Consider the following 26,270-nt stretch of genomic DNA (forward strand, 5'->3'; position numbering starts at 1 on the left):
ATCAAAGCAGGTACAAAGGTTCTGGTTTGTGCAGAGTTTTTGTTAATTAGCTCTTACCTCTGTGTTGTGAAACAAGGGATAATCATGATTACAGAACTTGAAACAAAATAATAAATGCTTTAACCACTTTCTGGGACTTCCTAAAACATGTCCTTTTGTGTTGAGCTGTCAATGGGCTGGATTGTCTACTTTTACATCAAGTGATAAATGAGAAACACAAAGACACAGATTAAGTGTTTGGGAGACTCCTCGTATACTGGCTGTAGCATCCAGTAGTTCAAAATGAGGGTCAAAGTAGAATAAAACAGCCATTTGACAAAACAAAATGGGTTCACTACGTTTTTATGGAGTTGATCAAGGAACTATAATTAACAGGGAGGAAATGACATCAATAACGGATGTGAGGTCAAATGTAGCAGCTGCAGATGACGTCAGAAGCAAAGGGATGGAACTGAAGTCATTGGGATGAAACCAGAAGTAAGATAGTTCCATGGAGCCGGAAGAGAAGTCTTTTATGTTGCGTGACATGAAGGTGGATATGGGAGCTTTACATCCGGTATGAGTGTTTTTATTCTTGCATCTTTCTGTAGACAAAAGGAGAAAAAAGCATTAGTGCCCTGTTCAGTTCCCCATCTTTCGTTTGTTTGCACCCCATAGAGGCCTTTCACTGTCCCCTATTTGCGCATGTGTGACACGACCCCCCCATCGGCCCAGACCAATCGGGTTGGGTGGCCCGAACTGAGAGGTCGAAAACATGGAAAAGGGCACCAGGATACGAGGATTTGATTCCTTGTGTACGGCCATCCACTGAAGTGCTGCATGATCCATAGCCAAAGTGAACTCTTGTCCCAAAAGATAGTACTGCAGTTGGGTCACGGCCCATTTGATCAACAGGGCTTCCCTTCTACCGCCACATACCTCAGTGGTGTGAAAAACTATTTGCCCCCTTCCTGATTTCTTATTCTTTTGCATGTTTGTCACACAAAATGTTTCTGATCATCAAACACATTTAACCATTAGTCAAATATAATACAAGTAAACACAAAATGCAGTTTTTAAATGATGGTTTTTATTATTTAGGGAGAAAAAAAATCCAAACCTACATGGCCCTGTGTGAAAAAGTAATTGCCCCTTGTTAAAAAATAACCTAACTGTGGTGTATCACACCTGAGTTCAATTTCCGTAGCCACCCCCAGGCCTGATTACTGCCACACCTGTTTCAATCAAGAAATCACTTAAATAGGAGCTGCCTGACACAGAGAAGTAGACCAAAAGCACCTCAAAAGCTAGACATCATGCCAAGATCCAAAGAAATTTAGGAACAAATGAGAACAGAAGTAATTGAGATCTATCAGTCTGGTAAAGGTTATAAAGCCATTCCTAAAGCTTTGGGACTCCAGCGAACCACAGTGAGAGCCATTATCCACAAATGGCAAAAACATGGAACAATGGTGAACCTTCCCAGGAGTGGCTGGCCAACCAAAATTACCCCAAGAGCGCAGAGATGACTCATCCGAGAGGTCACAAAAGACCCCAGGACAACGTCTAAAGAACTGCAGGCCTCACTTGCCTCAATTAAGGTCAGTGTTCACGACTCCACCATAAGAAAGAGACTGGGCAAAACGGCCTGCATGGCAGATTTCCAAGACGCAAACCACTGTTAAGCAAAAGAACATTAGGGCTCGTCTCAATTTTGCTAAGAAACATCTCAATGATTGCCAAGACTTTTGGGAAAATACCTTGTGGACTGATGAGACAAAAGTTGAACTTTTGGAAGGCAAATGTCCCGTTACATCTGGCGTAAAAGGAACACAGCATTTCAAAAAAGAACATCATACCAACAGTAAAATATGGTGGTGGTAGTGTGATGGTCTGGGGTTGTTTTGCTGTTTCAGGACCTGGAAGGCTTGCTTTGATAGATGGAACCATGAATTCTACTGTCTACCAAAAAATCCTGAAGGGGAATGTCTGGCCATCTGTTCGTCAACTCAAGCTGAAGCGATCTTGGGTGCTGCAACAGGACAATGACCCAAAACACACCAGCAAATCCACCTCTGAATGGCTGAAGAAAAAAAATGAAGACTTTGGAGTGGCCTAGTCAAAGTCCTGACCTGAATCCAATTGAGATGCTATGGCATGACCTTAAAAAGGCGGTTCATGCTAGAAAACCCTCAAATAAAGCTGAATTACAACAATTCTGCAAAGATGAGTGGGCCAAAATTCCTCCAGAGCGCTGTAAAAGACTAATTGCAAGTTATCACAAATGCTTGATTGCAGTTATTGCTGCTAAGGGTGGCCCAACCAGTTATTAGGTTCAGGGGGCAATTACTTTTTCACACAGGGCCATGTAGGTTTGGATTTTTTCTCCCTAAATAATAAAAACCATCATTTAAAAACTGCATTTTGTGTTTACTTGTGTTATATTTGACTAATGGTTAAATGTGTTTGATGATCAGAAACATTTTGTGTGACAAACATGCAAAAGAATAAGAAATCAGGAAGGGGGCAAATAGTTTTTCACACCACTGCCTGGTCTCCTGGTCTAGCAATTTCTAGCTTAGGTACATCACGGGATGTTCACCACTGTTGATACTTTGGCTAAGCATGACACTGAGACTTGTGTCTGAAGCATCAGTCAGGAGAATAAAGAGAGAAGAGAAATCAGGAGTCCTTAATATAGGTACTGAAGTAAGGGCCACTTTTAAGTCACGAAATGCAAGTTCAGCTTCTTTATCCCATACCACATTAAAAGGGGCCTTCTTCCTTGTACGATTACTTAAGGGTGTAGCTCTTTCCGAGAAGCGAGGTACAAACTGGCGGTAGTAGCTTGCTAATCCCAAAAAGGCTTGTATCTGCTGCCTGGTGATCAGTCGGGGACACTTCAGAATGGCATCAACTTTGGAACACTGGTCAAGGCTCCCCTACCCACTAGGTAGCCCAAATATGTGGTTTCATTCATACCAAAGAAGCATTTCTTTGGATTGATACGTAGTCCGGCTCTAGCTAGCGTCAGTAAAATTGTATAGACCTGTAACACATGTTCTTCCCTTGTGCCAGAATAGATGACTACATCATTCAAGTAGGTAGCACTATATGAACTGTGAGGTTTTAGCACTCTATCTACCAGACGTTGGAAGGTTGCTGGAACCCTGTGAAATCCAATTAAGAGAACTGTTTATTGCCAGTGTCCACTAGGGGTGCTTTTTTCCTTTGCTCTGTTAAGGGAATTTGCCAGTATCCCTTTACCATGTCAAATGTAGTTATGTATTTGACATTCCCAAGCCTCTTTAGGAGTTCATCTACTCAAGGTATTGGGTATGTATGAAATCTAGAGACCTGATTGAGTTGTCGAAAATCGTTACAGAACCTCTAACTCCCGTCAGGCTTAGAGACCAATACGATTGGACTGGACCAGGGACTGTGGCTTTCTTCAATTATGGCTAGGTCCAGCATTCATTTGATCTCTAGCTCTACTTCATTCCTTTTTGCCTCTGGGAGGTGATAGGGGTGTTCCCTGATGATCACCTCCGGTTCTGTGACAATGTTATGCTTAATCACTGAAGTCAGGCCAGGTAATTGCTAACCACTTCTGGGATAGACAGGATAGCTGATTCCAGCTCCTGTCTTTGTTGGGGAGTCAGATTGGGACCGAGATTGAGAGATGGTTTTAACTAGAAAAGGGAGCGAGGTTGACAGGAGTGGAGGTCAGTCTTCCTCTCCTTCCATAGTTTCAACAATTTGACATGATAAATACGCTCACTCGGGCGACGGTTTGGTTGCTTAACCAAATAGTCAACGAGACCTTTTCTCTCTTTAATCTCGTATGGGCCTTGCCAATGTGCCAACAGTTTGGAGTGAGAAGTGGGTATGAGTAACATCTCTCGATATCCCTGGAGGAACTCCCGTAGGGCAGTGTTTTTCTTATAATTCCAGACTAGCACTGATTGAGCCTTTTCCATATGTTCTTTTAGTATAGGACTGATCTCCTGTAATCTTTCACGTAACTGTGTGATTTACTCCAATATATTAGTAGATGGGATCTTCCAACCCGTCCTTTAGTATATCCAAAATACCTCAGGGTTGTCGCCCATATAATAATTCAAAAGGGGAAAACCCTGTCGAGGCTTGTGGTACCTCCTGGTATGCAAAAAGGATGATGGGAATTAACTGATCCCAGTTTCTCCCATCCTCATTAACTACCTTGTGGAGCATCTGTTTAAGAGTCTGATTGAATCTTTCTACCAACCCTTCAGTAGGAGGTTGATAGACAGATGTTTTAAGATGCTTAATCTGGAGTAACTTGGCAACCTCACTCAACGTCTCTGAGGTGAAAAAAGTTCCCTGGACTGTAAGGACTTCCTAAGGGATTCCTACTCTGGCATCTCTTTCCTACAAGTTCCCGAGTGATGGTTTTTGAATTAGCCGTTTGCGACGGGACGGCCTCTGGATAATGAGTAGCATAATCAACTATGAAAAGTACACACTTATGACCATTCGCAGAGGGTTCCAGGGGCCCAACGAGATTGATGACGATTTGTTCAAATGGGATGTCTATTAATGGAAGAGGAATAAGAGGAGCACAGTCCCTCCGGGGAATCTGACAAAGTTGACACTCTGGGCAGGATGTACAAAATCTACGGACTTCCTCATTTATTCATGGCCAGAAAAATTTGTTTAATCCTCTCCAGTGTTTTATCAACCCCTAGATGAGCACCTAGGAGATGGGTGTGTGCTAGTTCACAGTTGTGGCACTAACAGTGACCTCACCTCTCTTTCATGTTCTGCTACTCGATACACCAGATCGTTCTTTAATACAAAGTGGGGAACTTGTGAAATATGATTCTGTGTGGGTTGCCCATCAACTGATATTATTGTATTTCTAGCGAATTTAGGGAATCATCATTCCACTGTTCCCTTTTAAAGGGTGAGGGGGTATGTTTAAACTGAAACTGTAAGGTTATTAAGGGATCCTCATCAGCCTCAAGGGGTGGGGCTTTGACCTCCTCAACCTCTGTGAAGAGTGCCTCCACTTCTGGGTCGGCCACGAAGGTGTTTGCCCAGTCACTCTGGTTGGTGACATCACTGTATTCTGTGAGGTTACACAGCGTGGGGACAGCCAAGTCCAGGGAATCCCCATCCATTTTAAGGCCCAATTTCTTGTCAGGAGTGGTTATTTCCAAACTACGTTTAATATTTGACCAGTCCTGCCCCAAAATCACTGGAAAAGGAAGGTTAGGCAATAGTTTAGGTTTTAGTTTAGTTTAGGCAGAAGGTTAGGCAGACTAGTTTTTGTAGTGCCTTCCCAGGTGATGACACATTTGGCGGACAAAACAAAAAATCAGGTGGATACAATAATGACCAGACATTATCAGATGCAGAAACAGTTTACAAAATTCACATTCACAATGTAATCTTAGTGGTCACCAATAGTCTAAATTGAAACTTTTTGAAAAATGGGACATTGTCCTCAGATAAAACACATCCACACTTGAAAAGCTAAGCAAAAGATTGGTGCCATTTGACAGCAGGACCACTACTGAGAATTTACAGTTAAACTGTCTACTTTGGCTTCTCAAGGAACTTCACATTACTCGCACAACTGCTGAAAAGCAAATGCAGAGTGGACAAGAACTTGATCTTATTTAATACAATCATGCAGAAGCTGCACTTTGTGTTGTTACCGTTTTCTACTCAAATGCAACTTATTAATGGATGTATATTATGTAATTACACATTAATTCTGACTGTGCCAGTTACTCGGGTAGAATGGGAAAGGAGTTTTTTCCACCCTGAAGTTCATAAAAAATAGACTCAGGACTACATTGTCACAAGATCATCTGGAGGCTTTTATGTTCATATCAACCGAAAAGGACATCATTTTGACACTCCAGGCAAAATGGGCGATTAATGTCATGGAAAAAAGTGAACTCCTACGGTGACTTTTGACAGTTTAAAAGTAAGCAGGACCTGTTTTAGTACGATTAGGTAGGTGGTCCATGATCGAATAGTCAGGGGTGTTCCTCTTTGGTGGTTAGAGTCATGATTGAAATGTGGAAGGAAAGTCCACCATGGCATTTTAAGGTTTATGATCAAGGAGAGTGTGAAGGGGATCATCATCCTTTTGAGCTGCATGATCACAGAGTGGAGGTTGGGGTCCAAAAGGTGATTCAAGCATCACAAATACCTCAAGTTTGCATTATAGTTGGGGTGGGAAGACAACTTTTTAGGGGGGGCATAGCCACTCCAAGAATCCCCCTCGAGTTCTGACCTTTGAAGGCCATCGTGTTATTAATTGTGCATTTACTGAGGTTTACAGATTTGCATTATAACTCTGTAACTGCAATGGCAACAGTATGTGGCATGGACTTAATGGATTCACTAAGCATAGATGTCAGCATTTGTTTGTTTTTGTATTTTTAAAGGTTCAGTTGTGCTGCTTATTTTAAAATTATAGACTTTATTGCAGAAATGTATGTTACAGTGAAGGCATGACCTGTCTTCATCATAATTGTTTGTTTGAATCTGATATTGTGTGCATCAGATGTATGCTGATGTATCCTGATCAATTAGATTAGTGGAATGGCAGAATAATAAAATATTTGGCAACATTTTGGGCTAAAATCCAAACTGCACCAGTAGGGTGGGCTTTGGCTTTTTTGTGCTCAAACTGCTTACTCTTTTTATCATTGTCTAATATAAAATTCTAGAAAGCCTGATGCCTATTCTATCAGTACACAGATAAAACTTTCAGAATAAATGGTGTGACTATTAGGAGGCATTGTAGCACCTAAAACCAAAAGACACAACAATACAAACACAGGTACCAGGTGCAATTGAATAATTAATCGTATAAATACCTCTGTTATACAGGTTTCTTTGTTAAATACACTAAACCCTTCACTTCTGTTTTTGTTTCTTCTTTCCTTCTCTCTCTCCACTTCTCCTTATTGAACTTTATCCTCTTCCAGGTTACTTTGATGCACCAAGAGTAGAGGAGTGGCTTCCTTTATACCAGACAGGGGAGTACTTCCAGTGCTACCACATTTCATCCTCAAAGCACTTCCAGGTCAGGTAGAACCTTCCTAAACGGAGGAAACCTCCTCCTCACAGCTCCCTCTTGCATCTTCCACCAGACCACTGAATCTCCAATTACCATTTAGTCCTGTGGGTGTGTATATGGCAGACCCACTAGAGAGCTGCTGCCACCTGTTGGACTGGAGGAGCAGATTTACCCGGGTGGTGGTGTCTTTCCACTCTTCCATTACCAAGGCATTTCGGCCAGGTAGGGAACCATCCATTCCAGCTAGGATGCTAGCCAACCTTTGTCTTCTATGACAATAGTCAAGGTCAAGACAATAACAAGTTCCCAGTCATGCTACTTAGGTTTTTGGCTATTTAGTATCTGATTGCTTTAGTTGTTGTAGTGAATGCAACTCTTGTCTGAAGCATATTGGGGTGCAGAGTGAAGTAAGAGTTGATTAAAAGTGTGTACAGTATTTGTTAATAGATGCTGTCATCCTTTGTCAATTGTGAAACCAAGATTCATGCTGTCCTGCTTTGCCCTGATGTTGTTTTGCTAAGACCCATCTGTCTGTAAACCTGAAATTTCATGTAAGATATTAAGGAAGTGAATAAACAAATCGAAATTGAATATTCTAATTCTGAATATTAGAGCATTATTTAGTTTCTTTAGTTAATCATTCTGGGTTAAAGTATAACAAGGATTTTACAACTGTAACATAAAACGATAAGCTTGAAAATTGGATACTTAGTGAAAACTTCAGACAGACCTGGGGAGACCAATCCACACAGACAGCGTCCAGTTGGGCAAATGTTGTACACTTGTTTATCTTGGTGCTGGGTGGTGGTGATGTGTTGCATGTTGCTTGAAAAAGGCAGTAAGTCTGACTATACTCTGTACACGTCACAATACTACAACTACTATTACTATTACTACTGATTTACAGCATTGTAAGTGCTGGAGGTTGTTCTGTCTAAAGACAGAATCTCATTTACTTGTTTGGTTGACACTTCTATCCAAGGCAGCTTACAACATTTATCATACAATTGGTTGCCTTTCTTTGGGTTTTCCCATTGGAGCACAGGTAGGTCAGGTGACCTGCGCATGGACACACAGCCTCAGTGTTCGAAGTCCAAAGCCTTAACCACTATACCACACTGCCTGCCTTTCTCCACTACCAATCTATAATAAAATAAAACTTTCAGTTTATAGCCTCCTTGGAAAACAAAACTAGTCTACAAGACCCCTTTTAGAGCCAACAATAATCTACTGGAGCTTTGCTAACCCTTGCCTCTTAGTGTTTTCTCTGTTTTGTTTTTTTTTGTTATGAGCTGCAGCCCACTGCATTCACACTCCATAGGGCTGAGTTCTCTTATCCATAGCAGAAAATGAACTGCTGGACCCCCTTAGAGTTCCCCCTTTTTTTTCCAGGTGTTCTGGGTCATGTGCCCAGAAGGGGGATGGTTCTTGGTGTTTTTTCCAGGGAACTTATATGACAAGGGTGTCATTGCTCTGGGTGTCTCATCTCTCTTCCTGAGTGTGGCTCATTCCAGCTGACTGCTGATCCTTACTTAAAAAACAAAAAGAGACAACACGCTTTGAGGTGCCTTAAAGCCCCTCTGTTTGTCCCTAGAGTTTTCTGTGTTCTCTCTTGACAGACGTCACAGGGAGGCAGGGTGAACAGTGACTGTATGAAGAAGGTGCCATTGTCTGGATAATATTGTTTATCAAACCACTCATTGGCTGCTGTTGTGTTTCTCATTCTTAGCCTGGACAGATGAGGCGCTGAGAGAGAAGAAAAATGGAGAAATGCTACAATATTTTTTTAGACATGTTTATCTTGGCCATTGTGGAGCAATAATTCAAAATGAACAACAAGCACAGCATCAAACACAACTGGCTCTGATTAAACTTGCCATCTGTTTGCAGTGAATTTAGCTAATAACAATAATATGGTTGTCTTTAAGAGCTTTTCCAAGTTCCCTGACTTGATTAGCTTGAGGATGAGCTATTGCTAATTCTGCTTTTTCTCTCATTTTACAAGTGAAGACTTCAATATTCAGGTAATTGTCATATTAATATAACATTCATAAAAGCAGTACTCCTGCAAACACAGAGTGGATTTTCTTGGTATTTTTCTGTACATTACAATTTTAATCCTTATTTTTACTCCAGCTCTATAGGCTGCTATTTCTCAAACAGTGGGTCACAGCATGCAGCCAGTGGGAGTTGCTGTTGTTTGTAATGGAAGTGGCAGGTTACTGCTCCAATGATAGATAAATGATCTCTCAGCCTCCGCTCTGACGATGGCATTCGATTCAGCTAGAAGAGCCCCCTTCTTGGTGGGTCACAAAGAGACTTTCAATTAAAAAAGTGGGTTGCTACACTAGAGAGGTTGAGAAACACTGCTATAGGCTATATTTGTATATTTATTTAAATGCTTTGATTAGTTTTTGAACTGTGTAGAATGTTTTGTGGTGCTGAATTATCTTTCAGTAATATGAGTTCTTATATAAAGGAAAACATTAGGAGTTATAAGAAATATAATGTCTGAGGAAAGAGTATGTATTTTATAACCATTACATTTAATTTTGATTAATTATTAAAATCAGATATGAATGAAATGTTTCACATCCATCCAGCCATCCATTTTCCTTAACCCAATTATCCAGCATAGGGTTGATGGGTAGCTGGGCACACATTTAGCTTGGAAATATATTTCTTAATCACCATTTTATATTAGGAACAAGTGTAAACCCTATTGAGTTTAATGCACATATAGCAAAGAGACATCATGTGCCTGATATAATAACTGAGAGGACAAAGACAATGGAGGTGTGTGCTGCATTGTTTAGTTACAGAGACTCTAAGCTTCAAAACTACTTTATTGTCTAATAATAAATCTTTACATTTATATAGTCCAGGACTGGGATGACTCCATTATTACTCACATCATAATTGAAGTCTTGCTTCACTGTATTTTACCCTTTATGCCAACCAAGCTCTGAATCAATTGAATATAATTATATATACAGTCGACCCTTGATATATACGACCGGCCGGACATGCGAACAACTTGATTTACGACCAAAATTTTTGTTTTGATTTACCACCAACATCTTGCGTTACGACCCGAATGCGGTCATGTGTATCCGCTTGTGCGATTGTAAACAGACAGCCGAGAGCGTTCGTAAGCGTCAGCCGGAGTCCAGATACATGTATTTGTGGACATAATTTCGGTCAGTGCAGTGATTTATCTGTATATATACTGTAATTCACTAAGACCATGGCAAGCAAGATGCATAATTGCTAAGGAAGGAAGAGAAGGTAACGAAGGTAAAGAAAGCGATTGTTGAGGGATGTTAGCTAGCAGGCTGGCGTGGCACATGATGATGTCATCAGGCTGAGTCAGCACAGGCTTGCTTTGGAGTGTATTATTACAGCAGTTCACAACACGGCCAGCTTTGAACTAAGTGCTCGACTACTGTCATTATTAACTTGAGAAACAGCGATCACAAACGAAACGAAGAAGGAAATTGTACGGAAATATGAGAGTGGCATTCGTGACCAATCACGCTAATATGTACAGCATGTCGAAATCCACCATCTCGACAATTTTACAAACAAAAGATTTGCATAAGGAGGCTCCTTCTAAACAATAACCACCTTCCGTTTCTTTCTCCTCCTCCTCCTCCCTTCCTGCAGCCCAAAGATGTCAAATTACATGGTGAGTACAGTATGAAATTGTTGTTTCTGGTAGGCTAGGCACTTTTTATAACTTTTTGTTTAGTACATTAGAAAAATTATTGGCGTTTTGGTAAATTATGCACATTACACAACCCTTTTTTATTATGAAAAGGTTAAGTAAGTGTTGCTGTGGGAGGTTTGGAGCGCATTATGGGTATTTCCATTATTTCTTAATGGAAAAATAGTCTTGACTTACAACCAACTTGAGTTACAACCAGCCCTCGCGAACGAATTGAGTTTGTAAGTCAAGGGTCCACTGTAGTGCCCTTCTCACTGAGCCACATAGCAAGGCCATCCATCCATCCATCCATCCATCCATCCATCCTCTTCCGCTTATCCGAGTTCAGATCGCGGGGGCAGCAGCTTGAGCAGAGATGCCCAGACTTCCCTCTCCCTGGCCACTTCTTCTAGCTTTTCCAGGAGAATTCCAAGCCCTTCCCAGGCCAGCCGAGAGACATAGTCCCTCCAGCATGTCCTGGGTCTTCCCCGGGGCCTCCTCCCGGTTGGACGTGCTCGGAACACCTCACCAGGGAGGTGTCCTGGAGGCATCCTGATCAGATGCCCGAGCTACCTCATCTGTCTCCTCTCGATGTGGAGGAGCAAGGAAATTTGTGAAAGCAAGCACGAGTATAATGCAATGCTGAGTAATATTTCCTGTAGTTGCTGAGTATTGCTTGAAGACCTAGGCATGAACCGAGTCACCAGCAAGATTTGATCAGTTGGAAATTTGCATGACATGAGGAATGTGGTCTTAAAGGTGCTAAATTATCCCCAGTATTCAGGTTACCCAGAGGTTTTGTTTTCCTATTGTATTTTAAACTATGATTTCTTTTCAATTGAAATAATTAGTAATACTGACTGCATTTCTAGGTACTTTGTTGTATCCTTGTATGTGGCTAATTACCTTGTTAAATATGGTAGGACCTTTTTGTAAGCATCAACAAAGTAGACAAATCCCAACAGTAAGCACAGCATACATTCAGAAAGTATTCGTATCTCTTCATTTTTTTCACACATTGTTAAGCTAAAAGTTTTAAAATTCATTTTATCCCTAATCAAACAACATTCAGTGCCACAGAGTGACAATAAGAAAACAAGATTTTAGAAATGATTGCCAGTTTATTAAACATGAAAAACCTGAAATATCACATTGTCAGTATTATTCTGACCTTTTGCTATGACATTTGAAATCTGGCTCAGGTGTATACCATGCTATTGATCATCATTGAAATCTTATTTAGAATCCACATTTGTGGGCAATTCAAATGACTGGACATGATCGGGAAAGATACACGCCTGTCTAAATAAGGTCTGTCAGTCTGTATCAGAGCAAAAAGCAAGCCATGTGTTTGAAGGAATTACCTTCAATGCTTAGAGACAGGGTTTGTGTTGAGGCACAGGTCTGGAGAAGGCTACAGAAAAATTATGCAACATTGAAGGTTCCCAAGTGCACAGCGACCACAATAGTTTTTAAATCAAAAAAGTTTGGAACTACCCAACTCTGCCAACAGCTGGCTGCCCAGCCAAACTGAGAAATCATGGGAGAAAGGCCATGGTAAGAGAGACAATGAAGAAATTGATGGTCACTCTGGTTGAACTCCAGAGAACCTGTGTGGAAATGGGAAAACCTCCAGAAGGATATCCTTCACTGCAATTCTCCACTAATCTGGGCTTCATTGCAGAGTAACCAGATGAGACATGAAAGCCCAACTGGAGTTTGCAAAAAGGCACCTAATGGACTCTCAGACTATGAGAAACAAGATTCTGTGATCTGATGAAATAAAAACTGAACTGTCTGGTCTCAGTTCCAAGCATCACGTCTAGAGGAAACCAGGCCCTGTTTATCACCTTTGCAATGTCATTTCAATGGTAAAGCATGGTGGTGCCAACATCATGATATGTGGTTATTTTTTTCTGCAGCAGGGACTGAGAGACTAGTTGGGATTGAGGAAAAGCTGAAGGAGCAAAATACAGAGACACCTTAATGAAAATCTGCTCCAGAGTGTTATGGACCTCAGACTGGGGATCTCTTTCAACGGGACAATGACCCTTAACACAAAGCAAAGACAACACAGGAGTGGCTTAGGAGTAGCTCTGTGAAGGTCCTTGAGTGATCCTGCCAGGGCCCAGACTTGAGCCCAATTGAATGTCTCTGGAGAGACCAGAAAACAGCTGTTCACAGACTCTCTTCATTCAACCTGACAGAGCTTGAGAGGATCTGCAGAGAATGGCAGAAGATCCCCAAATTCAGGTGTTTTGAAAATTGTTGCGTCATACCCAGGAAAATTTCAGGCCATAATTGTTGCCAAAAGTGCTTCAACTACAGTACATACTGAGTAAAGAGTCTGAATGCTTGTATCAGTATGATATTTCAGATTTATATTTTTAATTAATTTTTAAAAAATTCTGAAACCTTATTCTCGCTTCTGCTGTAGGGTGGCGCCCTGCCCAGGGTTTGTTCCTGCCTTGCGCAATGTGCTGGCTGGGATTGGCTCCAGCATACCCTGTGACCCTGTGTTAGGATATACTGACGTACAGACTAAATTATTCTTGCTTTGTCATTCTGGGGTATTGATTGGGTTTGATGAGGGAAAAATAAATTAGTTTAACATAACAAACTGTGAATAAAACTGAAGGGGTGTGAATACTGTAAAAGCCAAATTTTTCAATCAATGCTTTAAAAGATTACAGTTTTGGATGTTTAATTAGCATGCAAGACATTATGAGCTACAGTTTGGTACTACTCGATGATGTCTTCGGTAACAATAATGCACCGAGAAATCAATAATAATCACAGCATAAAAGCATAATTAAAGTATTTGTTCAAAAGTTTGACCAATTATAGGCATTTATTTACCTCATAAAACTTCATATGGCACATTTTGGTTTTAATGTGTGATGTTTTATGTGGCAGTAAGTTCACAATAAAAGCCTAATTAAGTGTTTACTTTTGTAATGTGCTACCATACCATTTCCAACTGTGGTGTTTAACATTCACTTACACTTTCTCAAGATGGTTATCTGTAGGCTGCCTTTTACAGTGTTTGGACAAGTAACAGACCTGAAAGTAAGTCCAAAAGTAAGTTGGTGTACCAACAGGACCACTCTGTTTATTATAGCCAGAGAATACTTAAAAACAAAAAGGCACACAATAGCGTTAAGAACCAAAAACAGGCAATTGTGGTCAAATATGCCATAAATCTGATATAAGTCCAAAATGTTATGCTTCTTTTTGGGGACATCCAATTTCATATTATCCCGACTAGAAGGGGCGGAGCTTCTCAGGATCAATTGCCCTCACTGGGTGTCGTCTCTGCATTGTGGAGGTTAAAAGAAATTAGCGACAGCGCTCCCCCTCACCCCGGAGTAGTATTGCATACCTAGAAGGTGATTCTCTGATGTACATGTGTGACAAATGTTAAAGATCTGAGATCAGTATAATGAGAAGTTGGGAGTATGTGCTCATAGCGTATTGCCACACAACGAACCACCTGGATTGACACCCAAGCGCAAGCAGGTGACACGTCAGCAGCACACTGAAACAGTGTGAGGTTTTATTTACACTAGTTGGAGTGCCAATCCTGCCATCAACCCCCAAGTTTTCCTTGCAATTAGGATGACCTACTTTCAGGGCTGGATGGAGATTAACATCATACCCAAGAAGAAGCAATTGCAGGTTAAAGGCCTTGCTCAAGGACCCAATGGAGTACAATCACTTCTGGCGGTTACAGGATTCGAATCAGCGACTTTCCAATTGCCGGTGCAGATTCCTAGCCTCAGGGCCAAAACTCTGCCCTATTGTACTGAAACATTAACCAAATAGGTAAATACGAGGTAAAGTTTCCTAGTATGTCTCTATAAGCTTACACTAAACCAGCTTACGTCCTGCTCTTGGGAATTGACTTTTATAATACAATTAATTATACAGGATGAACAAACCACGGCAAACTTAACTGATTGAGTTTGAGAGGACAAAATCTTCAAGCAACATTACTTATTAGTCCACTGAATCAGTAAGTGAACTGAAATTAAATGTGTCTGCTCTGGATACCAAGAAGATTGCTGCTCATGGTAAAAATGAAATAACGTCATGGTAATTGCAAGTGAATCAATGACATAAACTGATTATACCGTTGAATTCATTATGACATGGAGAGTGACAACATGGTGTATTATGGTTGAAAAAGCAAATAAAAATGTCAATATACTCTACACACTGGAGATTCAAATTACTACTATTACTATTCATATCCCCCTCTCTCTCTATATATATAAATACTGTACTCAGCAAAAAAAGAAACGTCCCTTTTTCAGGACTGTGTATTTCAACAATAATGTTTTAAAAATCCAAATAACTTTACAGATCTTCATTGTAAAGGGTTTAAACAATGTTTTCCATGCATGTTCAATTAACCATAATCAATTAATTAACATGCACCTGTGGAATGGTCGTTAAGACCTTAACAGCTTACAGAAAGTAGGCATTTAAGGTCACAGTTCTAAAAATGCAGGACACTAAAGAGACTTGTCTACCGACTGTGAAAAACACCCAAAGAAAGATGCCCAGGGTCCCTGCTCATCTGCGTGAACGTGCATTAGGCATGTTGCAGGGAGGCATGAGGACTGCTGATGTGGCATGGGCAATAAATTGCCATGTCCGCACTGAGAGACGCCTAAGACAGCGCTACAGGGAGATAGGAAGGACAGCTGATCATCCTCGGAGTGGAAGAGCCCAGATCTCAATCCCATTGAGCACGTCTGGGACCTGTTGGATCGCAGGGTGAGGGCTAGGGCCATTCCCCCCAGAAAAGTCCAGGAACTTGCAGGTGCCTTGGTGGAAGAGTGGGGTAACATCTCACAGCAAGAACTGACAAATCTGGTCCAGTCCATGAGGAGGAGATGCACTGCAGTACTTCAAGCAGCTGGTGGCCACACCAGATACTGACTGGTACTTTTGATTTTGAGCCTCCCTTCATTCAGGGACACATTGTGAAACATTTTTAGTTTATGTCTTATGGTGTTGACTCTTTTAGTGTTCATACAAATATTTACACATTAAGTTTACTGAAAGTAAAAATAGTTGAAAGTCAGAGGACGTTTCTTTTTTTGCTGAGTATATACTGTGTATATATATACTTTGTATCCATCCATCCATCCATTTTCTAATCCGCTGAATCCGAATACAGGGTCACGGGGGTCTGCTGGAGCCAATCCCAGCCAACACAGGGCACGAACCAATCCTGGGCAGGGTGCCAACCCACCGCAGGACACACACAAACACACCCACACACCAAGCACACACTAGGGCCAATTTAGAATTGCCAATCCACCTAACCTGCATGTCTTTGGATTGTGGGAGGAAACTGGGCGCCGGAGGAAACCCACGCAGACACGGGAGAACATACAAACTCCACGCAGGGAGGACCCGGAAAGCAAACCCGGGTCTCCTAACTGCGAGGCAGCAGCGCTACCACTGCGCCACCATGCCGCCCTATACTTTGCATGTATATATATATATATATATAGGTGGAGTGGTGGCTCTGAGGCTAGGGATCTGCACTGGCAATCAGAAGGTTGCCGGTTCGAATCCTGTAAATACCAAAATAGACTCTGCTCTCTTGGGCCCTTAAGCAAGGCCCTTAACCTGCAATTGCTGAGCACTTTGAGTAGTGAGAAAAGCGCTATATAAATGCAAAGAATTATTATTTTATATATATATATTGTAAAGGACCGAGAGAGACAGTAGCAAGGGTTGGGGTTTTTCCGGCCCCGTATATTGTACAGATAAACAAAAAACAGGTCAAAATCATAAACTAAACAGTTCATATGCGCGACGCCGACTCCTGGCGCCGCGCCATTTTATTGGGGAGGAGCCGGAAGTGGAGGAATGTCGGGAAGGACCGCAAGGGAGGATGGGAAGGATGACGCCAGGGCAAGATGGCGGAGGAAGGGCGGAAGTATCGCACTGCGGTCATCCATGCCTATGGTGCAGGGCGGTCTTTTTCCTATGAGGAAGCAGAGGGAGAAAGTTAATACCCCACCATTCCCTGGCGGCGAGTGGTTTCCCAGGTGCTGTCGAATCAATCCGCTGCCTCCTACTCGCAGCGCGTGACACGATCCCCCTTAGCCCAGGACCGCCAGGTCGGGCGGACCTAACCGAGAGGTCGTGAATACGAGAGAGGGCATCGGCATTGGCCTGAAGGGGTCCCCGCCGATAAGTGACAGTGAACTTATACGGCTGTAAGTCCAGGAACCACCTGGTGACCCGCGGATTCGACTCTTTGTGCAGGGACATCCACTGAAGTGCAGCGTGATCAGTCACCAGAGCGAACTCGCGACCCAGCAGGTAGTACCGGAGGTGGGTCACTGCCCACTTAATGGCCAAGGCCTCCCTCTCCACTGCCGCGCACCGGGTCTCCCGGTCCATCAGTTTCCGGCTAAGGTACATCACAGGGTGCTCGACACCATCGACGCTTTGGCTCAGCACGGCACCCAGGCCTGTGTCCGGCGCCGGTCTGGAGAATAAACGGAGCCCAAAATCGGGCGTCCGTAACACAGGTGCCGACGTTAGGGCCTTCTTTAGGTCACTGAACGCGTGTTCTGCTTTGCCGGTCCACACCACGTATAGGGAGCCTTTTGTCAGGTCAGTCAAGGGTGCTGCTCTTCGAGAAACGGGAACAAACCGGCGGTAGTAACCGCAAGCCCCAAGAAAGCCTGCACCTGTTTCTTGGTACTCGGACGGGGCCATTCTAAGATGTCTTTCACTTTGGAGCTCTGTGGCCGCACCTGTCCTTGTCCCACGAGGTAGCCTAAATATTTGGCCTCCTTTAATCCAAAAAAACACTTCTCGGGGTTTATGCGGAGGCCGGCTTTAGCCAGTGTTCGGAGGACAGCTGCGACCTGCAGTAGATGCTCCTCCCAGGTGCCGGAATAGATGACAACGTCATCCAGGTAGGCGGCACTATAGGACTGGTGAGGCGTCAGCACTCTATCTACCAGACGTTGGAAGGTCGCCGGAGCCCCGTGCAGCCCAAATGGGAGGACCTTGTACTGCCAGTGCCCGCTAGGGGTGCTAAAGGCCGTTTTCTCCTTTGCGGATGCCGTTAAAGGAATTTGCCAATACCCTTTGTCATGTCAAGGGTAGTCAGATATCGAGCCGCACTCCAGCCGCCAAGGAGGTCGCCAATGCGGGCATGGGGTAGGCATCGAACTTGGAGATCTGATTCAGACGCCTAAAGTCATTACAGAACCTCCAGGAGCCGCCTGGCTTGGAGACGAGGACAATAGGGCTGGACCAGGGACTATGGCTCTCTTCAATTATGTCCATGTCCAACATACGTTTCACCTCCAGTTCGACCTCTGCGCTGCGTTTTGCCTCCGGAGTCGGTAGGGCCTCTCCCGGACGATTACCCCGGGCTCCGTGACTATATCGTGCTCAATCAGCGGTCCGCCGGGTGACTCGCTCACTACCTCGGGATGGCTCGGAGTGTTTGGGCTAACTCCTGCCGCTGCTTGGGGGTCAGCTCTTCACCGAGGTTAAGGGCAGTTGTGCTTGCGAAAAGGGAGAGTGACCTACGGGAGCTGGGAAGCTCCTCTCTATCTTTCCAGGGCTTTAACAGGTTGACATGATAGATCCTCTCACTCGGTCGACGGTTGGGCTGTTTTACCAAATAGTCGACGCAGTCCTTTCTCTCCTTAACCTCGTAAGGCCCTTGCCAGTGAGCGAGCAGCTTCGAAAGTGGGAGGTCGGGACGAGCACCATAACTCGTCCCCGGGCGAACTCCCTGAGGACGGAGTTGCGGTTGTAACACCGGCCTGCGCTGCTTGCGCACGAGTCACGTGCTCTTTTAGGAGGGGCCTGATCTTTGTGAGTCGGTCGCGCAGTTGCGCTACGTACTCCAAAATATTAGAGGAGGGAAGAGCCTCGGCCTCCCAGCCTTCTTTTAGGATGTCGAGGATTCCCCGGGGTTGTCGCCCGTATAGTAATTCAAAGGGGAGAAGCCCGTAGAGGCCTGGGGTACCTCCCGGTAGGCAAAAAGCACGAGCGGGAGGAGCTGGTCCCAGTTCCTGCCGTCCGCTGACTACCTTGCGGAGCATCTGCTTAAGCGTCTGATTAAATCGCTCGACCAACCCGCCAGTTTGCGGGTGATAGACTGACGCTTTCAGGTGCTTTATCTGCAGTAATTTGGCCACCTCCTTGAACGTATCCGAAGTGAAGGGCGTACCCTGGTCCGTGAGGACCTCCTTGGGTATGCCCACGCGTGAAAACAAGTTAACCAGTTCCCGCGATGCTTTTAGTATTAGCGAGCGCAGGGGAACCGCCTCTGGGTACCGGGTGGCATAGTCCACCATGACTAGGATATACTTGTGGCCACGGGTTGAGGGCTCCAGGGTCCCACCAAATAGAACCCTATCCTTTCAAAGGGGATGTCCACGAGGGGAATAGGGACTAGAGAAGCACGGTCCCTACTAGGAATCTAGCGGGGCTGGCACTCGGACAGGATTGACAGAACCGCCGGACCTCCTCATTGATCCCAGGCCAGTAAAAGCGGGCTTAATCCTCTCCAGTGTTTTTCGCCCGAGGTGGGCCTAGGAGGTGAGCATGTGCCAACTCGCATATCTCCCGCCGGAAGGTACGCTGAATTAGCAACAACTTCCGCACCTCGCCCTCATGGGTAGCCACCGGTACAACAGATCATTTTCAAGGACAAAGAAGGGTTCAGCGGTGTGGATCCGTCCGCTGTCGAGCTGTTAGGCAGAACAATCGTTCCGGCAAAGCGCAGGGAGTCATCATTCCACTGCTCCCTCTTAAAGGAGGCGGCGTGGACCGAAATTGATGGTCCAGGCGCCGAGAGGGTCTTGGGGCCTGGGCCGGGAGAGTTCCTGGCTAGTCCCTTCTCCGCGGAATCTTCCGGTCAAGGTCCGTAGCCACGGAAAGGTCCCCGAGACACCAGCCCATAGGGCCTGCCCTTGTGCACGGCGTGGAGGCCGCGGGAGGTTGCCTTTTCCCCTCATGACAAGATCCAACGAGGCCCCGGAGCGCGAATGGCTTACCGCTGATTCTTTTAGACCAGTCTTGTCCCAGGATCACTGGGAAGGGGGTCAGGTAACACAGCGACCGCCATTTGATTGGTCCCCCTTCCAGGTAAGATAGCAGTGAGCGGAACGATATGACCTAGTCCCCCCATGTACACAGGTAACCAACAAATGTTGCTTTAACCACTGTTGCGGTAAGACGAAACGGCGAGCAACAATGGTAATGTTGCTGCCGGAATCAAACAAAGCCACCACGGCGTGCCCATTTAGCAACACCACTCCCGTGATTCGACTCGCCAAGGGATGCGGCGGGTACAATACCTCTCCGCTGATGTCCAGCTGCAGTCCATAGGCTCCGGGCGATGTGATGGGGCAGTTTGGCAGCAGGTGGCCGGTCTCGCCACACTTGAAACAGCGGCGGACCCGCCTCTCTTTGGCTCTGGCTGGCGCTTCTGCAGCGTCGAGGGGCTCGGGTGGCCGCCCGTCCCTGCGGTTCCCGCGAGCAGGCTTTTCTGACCCCCCAAGTCGGAGGACCGCCAACTGACGCTCCAGGACGTCGAGGAGGCCCGACATGTTTTGATAGGCGTGCCCCGGACCTGCTGGGCGAGGGAACTGGGCATTGCATTGACCAGGCCTTCACAGGCCACCCGCCGACGACTTTCCGCCCGTCGGGCTCTCTGGCCGTAGCCAGCGCCCATCTTGCCCCAGAACTCAACGCCTGGGCGCGAAGCGGTTTTCGGGTCAAAGACCCAGTTCCGCCATTCGCCGCCTGCTGGCCGGGCTAATGCCGTAGCGGGCCAATATCTCGGGCTTGAGGAGGTCGTAATTAGCGGCCTCCTCCTCAGGGAGGTCATAATAGGCGCAGCGCTGGTCCCTTTAGGTATGGCGCCAAGATGGACGCCACTCGGACCGCTGCCACTCGCTCGGGTGGCCGTCCTCTCAAACATGCCCAGGTAGGCATCGACGTCCTCCGAAGGGCCCATCGGTACCATAGGAGGAGGCGGCTGCCTGGGCGGGTCTGGTCTCGCCCGTTGGGCTTCCACTAACCTGGCCTTCGTGGCCTCCAGCTCCCGGTTGGTAGCGGCTTGCGCTTGCTGCAGGGCCTGGAGCTGGGCGTTCATTCCCTGCAGCACGGTGTTCAGGTCCTGTCCCTCCGTCATTCCGGGATCTTTATCCTGCCGACTACGCCAGTTGTAAAGGACCGAGAGAGACAGTAGCAAGGGTTGGGGTTTTTCCGGCCCCGTATATTGTACAGATAAACAAAAACAGGTCAAAATCATAAACTAAACAGTTCATAATGCGCGACGCCGACTCCTGGCGTCGCGGCCATTTTATTGGGGAGGAGCCGGAAGTGGAGGAATGTCGGGAAGGACCGCAAGGGAGGATGGGAAGGATGACGTCAGGGCAAGATGGCGGAGGAAGGGCGGAAGTATCGCACTGCGGTCATCCATGCCTATGGTGCAGGACGGTCTTTTTTCCTATGAGGAAGCAGAGGGAGAAAGTTAATACCCCACCATTCCCTGGCGGCGAGTGGTTTCCCAGGTGCTGTCGAATCAATCCGCGGCCTCCTACTCGCGCGTGCGTGACAATATATATACGTACAGTGGTTCATTATTTAAAAGCAAGCATGATTACAGAGTGAATATTTTAGAATATCATCAGATTCATTGAAAAAAGTTCAGAAGCTCAAATTAAAGCAGAAACAATGCCAAATGTCAAAAGGCATTTCACTAATGTTCAAAAATATGAGAAATGTGAGACACAGAAAACAAAAAGACTTCTCAAATAATAAATTACTTAATGGTTGCTTAAACTGTCTTGGAAAATAAGACCAAAAAGGATCTCCAATGACTATGAAAAAAATGCCATTGCCATAACCCCTAACCTCCTTGGGTGCTGGCCTCAGCTCAGTTTCCTTCGGAATTTTGTCCCTTTGTTCCTGTTGGTTGTGTTAAGTAGGTATCTGTCCATATATGAAGTTGATGCAAGAATTCAGACTCTTTTCTTGCAGTGTTCAATATTTTTCAAATAGTGGCTTTCACTTTGTCACTCTCCCATAAAGCTATGACTGCTAAAGCAACGCTTCCTCTATATACAGTCTCTCCAACCTTACCCACTGTAGCTTGTAACTTCTTCAGAGTTCTCACTGGTTTCTTGGTGGCCTATCTCACTAGTGGTCTCCTTGCATGATCAGTTGTTTTTTTATGGACGGCCTGCTCTATGCAGATTTCCAGCTGTGCCATACCGTTTCAGTTTCTCAATGATTGATTTAAGTGGACAAAAATGGAGTCCTTGAATATTTTCTTGTCTCCATCCTTTGACTTATGCTTTTGAATCATATTTACATGGACTTGCTTGGTGTGTTCTTCTGTCTTCATTGTGTTCATTAGGCCACCTTAATGTTTCACCACAAGATGGACCTTCCAGATAAGGTGCATTCAAATAAAACTGCAGACAGGTGATCTCCACTGAACTAATTCAGTGGCCTTCTATTGTCTGTATCAACGATGATTTAGCTGTGTCATATTAATGGGGTGAATATTTATTTGATCAAATAATTTGTGTTTTATATTTGTAATTAATTTAGACCACTTTGTAGATATCTGCTTTGACATTAAAGTGTCTTTTTCTGTTGAGCAAATTCAAAAAAGCTAAATTAAATCCCTTGTGGTTTAATGTTGTAATAACAATAAAATGTTGAAAATTTCAAAGGGTTAAATACTTTCTATTAGCTCTGTATGTTATGCGTCATACTGTGATTTGACAGCATATAAAACAGTAAGAGTATGAAAATATGGCACTGCTGCTGTGGTGGTGACCCTTTTTGAAAAAGCAATAAAACATGTCTACAGAGCTAAAGGTCACCACCTTCATTCCCAGCAAGAGAGTCTTTGCTGCTGCTGCTGCATCTTTGTGTTTGATTTTCTTCACAGTGGTTCTCCCTTTTAATATTTACCTGATCAGTTGCTAATAGCTTTTAGTCAATTCTGTTTACTGTTCTTTCTCATGGTACCCATACAAACCGCTGCACAGACCTGTTAGCCTCCACTGCCAATCCCAGCAGATTAATTCCTCAACCTCTTAATTATGGGGATTATTGTTTGGCATTTAAACCTCAGTGGCCTTGAAGAAGGCTCAACTCCTGAATCTCAGACTTTGCCTGGACAGGTGCTGCCTTGTGAGACGGGTAGTGCTAGACTCTTCATTTGGGGTTTGTCATATCTGGGTCATCTCTATCATTTTTGATCTTTCTTATTGCACAGTTTGCTCTTAAGATGAGTGGGTTCTTCCTACCAGCCTCTTCTCGATATGATATAGTCTTCCAGTGATTGCATTTGTATTACATTTCTTTATTTTCACCTTGAAAGAAACAGAGATACCTGCTGCATCTGCCTCAACCAAGCACAGAGAAGAAAGCCCTCATGCAAATACTAAAGCATCAAGGGACAAATGCATTAAAATATTTGATCACAGCTGGACTTAATTATAGTCTTTTTCATATATGTCAAAATGACCACAAAGAACTCTTTGAACTTGCTGTGTAAACTGTTTGAGCACAAAGCGCAATAACTAAAAGGTTTGCCACAGCTTGCGAAATTTACATTTTTTATTCTGCCAAAGTGGTTGCCAGATGGAACTAAGGTACGCTATGCCCTGCGCGTGGTGCAACTGATATCTACATAGCACAAATCTGCAGTGGCAAAAAGAGGTGCTGAAAAGAAGGGAACCCAGCCCTCCTCCAGGAAAGTCAGAGATAAATATATGAATAGATGATGTCATGCAGCCAGATTTCACAATGAGCTCACTCTGTGCCCCAGAGGTATATCTCTAATGGTTAAAGCATGTGATTTATTAGGGTGATCTCAGATTTAATTAAAAACAGGATCAAATAAACTTTCATACAATATCGACTGCAAGGCTTACTTTGTCTTGTTAAGCAGCTCAACTTCCAGAAGAGAATGAACTTCTAGCCCTTATTTTCCTGAAATACAAAGCATAGGTTGATAAGTTAGATGCCCATTCATTGATTAAGACAAGGCCATGTCATTGTACAATGTTGGCATAGCATTGCCCAAAATGGCCCATGGAGTTTTTAATAAGAAATAAGAAATCAGTTCATCCAACGGTGATCCTTGACAAGTGGAGGATCATGCAAACCACACACAGAAAGTATGTCAGATGTTGTGACACAACAAGTTTTGCTGTAGAGGAGGATGGTTACAGACTGGTGTTCCACCAATGGTGTTGTGAATTTATGCTTGTATATACTTTTCCTGATTTCTGTGACTGCGGTGGGTTGGCGCCCTGCCCGGGGTTTGTTTCCTGCCTTGTGCCCTGTTTTGACTGGGATTGGCTCCAGTAGACCCCCCGTGACCCTGTAGTTAGGATATAGTGGGTTGGATAATGGATGGATGGATGATTTCTGTGATATTTTCTGATTTCATTCTTTGAACTTTTTCTATATTTTTGAATATTAAGATTTGAATTATTCAGTTATTTTTGTTATGGATTAGTGTTTTGGCATGAGTTATCATTTATTCTTATTTTACCACTTTGCCATTTTCATTTTGTTATCAACACCTCAATTTTGTGCAAGGACATGAATAGCGGGTTGCAAAGTAATGGCAACTGCTATCTACATAGCATAAATATGTGACGATATTTAAACTGGCTTTTTAATCTATTCTAAGCTTGACTAATTATGGTACTATCTAAAGTGTCTGAGGTTTTTAATTATTTAACTACAAACTTACAAGTGTTTTGCAACTTTGATTTTTAACCCTGTTTTCAGTTTAAACATTTCTTAGCCTTGCTTGCTTTCCTGGTTTTGGCAGTTCTTGTTTCTTGGCCTACGATTCATCCTCTGACTTGTTTTCAATTTTTCCCCCGCAGCTCTGCCATTTTTCTACCCTTGCCAAAACACAGGATGGTGTGTCACTAGTGATGACTGTACCCCGTTTAGTTGGCTTCAATTAGAGTTTGACAAAATTACAGAAATGCTTGGGAACTTCACCAAACTCTGTGAAATGCAGTGCAGTCAATGGGGAAGGAGAAACTGAACCAGCTTTGAGTGGATTATAATGTTGTAGTGGTGTTTTAAATGCTGATGAGGGCTAGTGAAGTGTCTGCCAACTATGCTGGGCCAACTATTGTGGCCAGAAATGTGATCTGAGTTGTGACGTAGCAATGCTCTCAAACAACAATTTATTTCTTGTATAACGCAAAATCACACAAGGAATGCCTCAATGTGCTTTAACATGCGCTGTTTATTGACAGACCCCCAGCCTTGATTCCAAAAGAAGACAAGAAAATACAACAAAAATAAAACTTTTTTAGGGAAAACAGGAAAGAAATCTGGAGAAAGGCAATTCAGAGAGAGACCCCCTTTCTGGTATTTTGGGTGTACAATGGGTGTCAAAAAATGGGGTAAATATGACACACAAAACAGATCACAAGCGATCCTCTTCACAGAGTTAGATGGCCAATCTGTCATGGCCACCTTCTTGCACAGTGGCACCGCAACAACTTTCAAGGCAAAATGCAAGAATAGATTATACGACTTACTAAATACAGAACTGTTATATATGAGGATACAGATTTGTTCAAATGCATAAAAAAGTAGAAACTCATTAATAAAATGAAAAACAACAATATCTGTCCATCAGCTAATTGTTGAACCACAGCCAGATTGTAGAAATGGAGTGAGACACAGTCAGAGTCCTGAACACCTTGGCTAAAAGCCACTTCCCGTCTACTGGCCATTCTACAGCTCAGTCAGTGCTAGGTGGATCAATGCGATGAAAGGACCTTTCTACCCGATGATTCCAGTGCAGCTTTATATTACATGACTTTTCCATAGGCAGGCAAATGACAAAAGATGCAGACGGAACAAAAAGCACAAACAAAATACAATATAATGGCCACAAATTCGCAATAAGTTAATAAAATATTTATAATTGCTTTCACAATCTTGGGACATACATTGGCCGTACCTTGCTGCAGCGTGGGACTTGCTTGTTCCATTGTTTGAAGTTGAAGCTCTGGACACTGCTAGAATGTCTTTGTTGATTCTCATGTATCTGTACAGGTGCTTCACACTTTTTTCTTCATCCCTGTACAAAGAATTGCCTTATAAGTTGTAGTAGTCCCCTTATTTTTTCTGACTTTTTAAGGTTTATTTTGACTCGTTCTTTTAGCATTATTAGCCTTGTTGCTGCATGGTGAGCACACAGGAATCAGTCTTATATATCTGGTGGCAGTATTCATAATACTGAATTCAATTGAAAATACTGCAAGCTTGGCTCGAGTACGGTTCGGGTTATGACATACAGTATGCATGAAGCAGATTGGGCAGCGATCTTACAGTATGCATGTCTAAAAGTAGCTGGCCTCTTTCTTGCAGATTGTTATCTGTTTGCATGGCTGTTACAGTTCTCTGCAGTTGCTTTGTCCTGTGTGTGACATT

General features: G+C 43.8%; 1 long non-coding RNA gene across 1 annotated transcript; it reads right to left on the bottom strand.

The window, feature by feature from the left end:
• Window positions 1-326: 326 nt before the first annotated feature.
• LOC120524205 lies at window positions 327-26,038 on the bottom strand. The gene is made up of 3 exons (XR_005632766.1): window positions 25,798-26,038; window positions 23,729-23,786; window positions 327-584 (listed from the first exon to the last, which is right to left on the bottom strand). It is a non-coding gene; the product is annotated as an uncharacterized LOC120524205 (long non-coding RNA).
• Window positions 26,039-26,270: the final 232 nt, after the last annotated feature.

The sequence above is a fragment of the Polypterus senegalus genome, chromosome 2 (assembly GCF_016835505.1).
Source record: "Polypterus senegalus isolate Bchr_013 chromosome 2, ASM1683550v1, whole genome shotgun sequence".
Classification (NCBI taxonomy): Eukaryota; Metazoa; Chordata; class Cladistia; order Polypteriformes; family Polypteridae; genus Polypterus; species Polypterus senegalus.